Below are 4,565 nucleotides of genomic sequence, written 5' to 3'. Positions count from 1 at the left end.
AGGCAGAGAGAAGTTAAGAACTGCATGTGTTTCAAAAGAAAGCCCCACTTGCAGCAATGCCCACAGCCATGGAAACTGAGAACATTCCCCAAGAAGTCCCCAAATCATGGTCCAACGAAGCCATGTGGTATTATGTACTCCAGGAACTCTCCATTATTCATTCTGTTCTAGGCAAAAGTTCATTTTTTTTTTTTTTTTGTTACCCAAGTTTCTAAAGCTTAGGATAGGGCTGTATTCTTGTTTTCTATCAGGAAAAATGGAAAACAGCTGCTTACCATTCTCTTTATAATAAGCTTTATACAATTCAAGCAGTCATTTAAACATTTTCCTAATATTTGATCATTAACCCAGCACGCAGCTTGAGAAACTATAAGAAACCAAATGATTGTGTTGGCTTCATAAAGAGAATCACAGACACACAATGATTTTTTTTAAAAATCTGTAAAGGATGAAATTATATTCCTTTATGGGACTATCCTTCTATTTATAATGTTTCCATTGTAATACATAAAGCATTGTCTTTATGATAAATGAAGTCTCTCTGGAACTGATTAACACAGATGGGAAGCAAACTGCTGAAATAAATTTTTATTTAGAAGCATGAACAGTCCAGAAAAATCCACAAGTTCATACTGCTTTTATTTGCATTCACATTTCCACTTAGTTAATGTCCTCCAGCATCTGTAGGAGATGCAGAAATAGAATGGCCACAAGTCAACGTCCACTACTTACTCCTGATCCCACCGTTTCCCTCAGACTTTAGCCTCTTGACCACTTTGGAAACAGTCTCCTGGTTTTCCTTCTACCCCTCTGACTGCTTCTCCCCCATCTCCTGGGGATGCTATTCCTTTCCACCAACTATGGTCAGAGCTCCTCCAAGGTCAATTGTAGGCTCTCTCTTTTCACCCTAGACTGTCTCCCTAAAAGATTTTGTTCACCAGATTCATAAATATATGTCCGCTTCAAGACCTGGCCTCTGAAGCACCAGTAACTAGTTGCTAATGTAATGCTTCCATCCCAATGCTTGCAAGAGCATGCAGAGCTCAACACACCTAACTCAAATATGTGATAATGCACCCCCAACCTCACCCTACTCTGGGGCTCTCCTTCTCTCATTCCTATCTTCTTTACTCCCTGCACCTAACCTACTCTAATAATCTACTCCATAATCATGTCCCCAACATGTCTAACCTGTCATCCTCTATCACCACCATGAACCTCTACCACCGTGAACCTCGTCCAAGACATTGATACAGGATGCTGAGTAGGACTTTCTTGCTGCCCAGGAATCATCAGTGGTTCTGAATGAATCTTTTCCCGCCTCAACACATGGGGAAGGGAAGGTACTTCTCATCAAGGGAGGGAGGGACTAGGAAAGACTCACTCAGAGTTTGGAGATGCTGACATGCTGTGTTTATTTGAGCAAGAGGAGAAGACAGCTGGGGTAAAATGGGGATAAGACAGGACTGGCATGAAATTATCTTCAGGCTGCTTGGAAAAAAGAAGGAGTGTGTCATTTATCATGAGTCAAGTGAATGTCCCACAACACCTGATGGGACCTCAGGCAACAGAAGCTCTGGGCTGGCCTGCCCTGGGCAGATACCAAGAGGGGAGTTAGAAGACATCATGGAATCATGCAAGCTCCTCACAAGAACCCAGAATATGCTTGCCTTTCACACATGAGTCACCAGAGGCTGGTCAGTATTCATCTAAGAAGAGGGATCCAGCACCTCAAGGGCCACAGCAAAGAAACCCCACCCCCCCCCCCACAGAAAGGCCTGATCCAAGGACAGACAAGAAGTCTCCCCATCTCCCTGCAAGGTGAGTGTAAGGTCTAGTTCAAAGACATGTGTTACATACGTGAATGCAAGAGGTATCATAGTTCCAAATCCCTTTGATATTGTTTAGTCGCTAAGCCATGTCCAACTCTTTTGCGACTCCATGAATTGTAACTTGCCAGGCTCCTCTGTCCATGGGACTTGAATACTAAAGACGGTTGCCATTTCCTTCTGCAGGGGATATTCTTGACCAAGGGGCTGAACCTGCATCTCTTGCACTGGCAGGCGAATTCTTTACTGCTGAGCTACCAATGTGAAAGTCGCTCAGTTGTGTCCAACTCTTTGTGACCCCATGGACTATATGGTCCAGGGATTTCTCCAGACCAGAATACTTGAGTGGGTAGCTTTTCCCTTCTCCAGGGCATCTTCCCAACCCAGGGATCAAACCCAGGTCTCCTGCATTGCAGGTGGATTCTTTACCAGCTGAGCCACCAGGAAAGCCCCTAAACCTCTTTACTTAAAGAAAACTCTATATCCAGTGGTTCCTATATTTGACAGATAACACCATCCTAATTCAGTGAACAGTAGGCCTACTTCCACCTGTATCATTTAATAAGACCTCTATCTGGGCTTCTGCCTGGCACACTGGGTTGTTTTGTATTTTTTCACTCAACTTGCTGATGACAACACTTGAAGAAGCAATCCCCTCCTACGTAGTTTGAAAACATGAAATAAAATGATTGATGTTACCTGGAGTCTTACAGTGCAAAACTTTTGAAGTAAGAAAATTAAATTCCATCTGCCAATGAGAAGAAAAATTAAGCAAATGCATACAGCTAAGGTTTCATTAAAGGTGGGAGAGATGAATTAGGAGGTTGGAATTAACATATACACATTACTGTATATAAAATGGATAATCAAAAAGGACCTACTGGATAGCACAGGAAACTCTACTCAGTACTCTATAATAATCTAAATGGGAAGAAAATCTGAGAAAGAATTGACATATGTATATAAATAACTAAATCACATTGCAGTACAACTGAAACTAACATAACAATGTAAATCAACTATAATATTGAATAAAAAATAAATTAAATTGAAAAAAAAATAAATAAATAAATTAAAAGTTTTTTTCATTAAAGACTAAATTTAATAAAAAGGGGGTCTTCTCTAACAGTCACTTAAGACTTTCTCACAGTGCTTTTAAGCAGGAAATTTGATGCTGGATAACCAATAGCCGTTCCAAGCCTGTGGTTTAACAGAGCATCCAGGACGATGATGATTTATAGCTTCATCAATGCTGATGACAAAAGATATGGTGAATTAGTCAATGTTATCTTAGGTCACAGTGATGTTTCCCACCAAGAATCAAAGTGAAACTAAAATTCCAAACTCTGTGGAAAGAAATCAACTTCATAAGTGTCATAAACATCTAAATTTAAAAATGCAAGCTTTTTAGAAAGAACTGAATCTGGAGCAGGAAGTCAGTAGACTACAGCCCAGGGACCAAATCCTGGCTGCTGTCTGTGTTTGTAAGTAAAGCTTTATTGAAAGTGGTCCCAAGGATTTATTTACATATGATCCACAGATGCTTTCACACCAAAATAGCATAGTTGGGTAGTTATATCAGCAGTGGTTCCAAGGTTGCTAGACTCATCTCCATCAACTCAGTGCAAAAGGAAAGGGGAAAGCTCATGAACAAGAGGTTTCTCTGGACCAGGAACGAGCCATTGGCTAGAACTCAGGCAGTGTCCTTCAGAGGAGGAGAAGGCAGGTCTGATGCAGGCCAGGCAGTCTTTGCCACGCTAGCCCATTGTTAGTGCTCAGTCAGTGTTGGCTAGAATTACTTTTATTGTTTTGAATGCCATTGTGTAGCTTTCATAACACCTTTATATTTTAGGATATGTGAAGGATAAAACATTTTTTGTGTATATAAATGTGTGCTAAATTGAGAACCAAGATTGGTAATCTGGAGCTCTATTTATAGGAGGAGTTGAAGAGGATACTTATAACCTGTTCCTTAGACTGAAGTCAAGCTTAACTAACTGTATTTTTGAAGTAAATATGTACATTCAGGCCTTGGCTGTATGTTACAGGAAGTATATAGACTTGGCTGTGTCAATAGAAACGAAGAAAGTCAGTTTCACAAAGGAAAGTAATGGTGAAATTATCCTTTACTTGGATATGGTTTGATGGAGATAATCTTCACCAACTACATTCTTTAAGGAATAAAAATGATTCTTAAATTGAGTTGAATAAAGCACTATCCCTTATTATGCATTTTCTTAGACACTACAAATAAAAATGTTGCATGTGGGTATAAATTTCTCATAGATATCTCTATCTGTCTATCTTGTATGTGTGCATGTATGATCTACATATGGGAAGTTATGACCAACCTAGACAGCATATTAAAAAGCAGAGACATTACTTTGCCAACAAATGTCCCTCTAGTCAAGACTATGGTTTTTCCAGTGGTCATGTAGGGATGTGAGAGTTAGACCACAACAACAGCTGATTGCTGAAGAATTGATGCTTTTATCTTTTCTGACCACAGTGCAGTAAGATTAGATCTCAATTACAGGAAAAAAATTGTTAAAACTTCAAACATATGGAGGCTAAATAACACGCTTCTGAATAACCAACAAATCATAGAAGAAATCAAAAAAGAAATCAAAATATGTATAGAAATGAATGAAAATGAAAACACAACAACCCAAAACCTATGGGACACTGTAAAAGCAGTGCTAAGGGGAAGGTTCATAGCATTCCAGGCTTACATCA

Source organism: Cervus canadensis, chromosome 28 (assembly GCF_019320065.1).
Source record: "Cervus canadensis isolate Bull #8, Minnesota chromosome 28, ASM1932006v1, whole genome shotgun sequence".
Taxonomy (NCBI): Eukaryota; Metazoa; Chordata; class Mammalia; order Artiodactyla; family Cervidae; genus Cervus; species Cervus canadensis.
The sequence above is the reverse complement of the archived record's forward strand: the minus strand, read 5'-3'. Positions refer to the sequence as shown.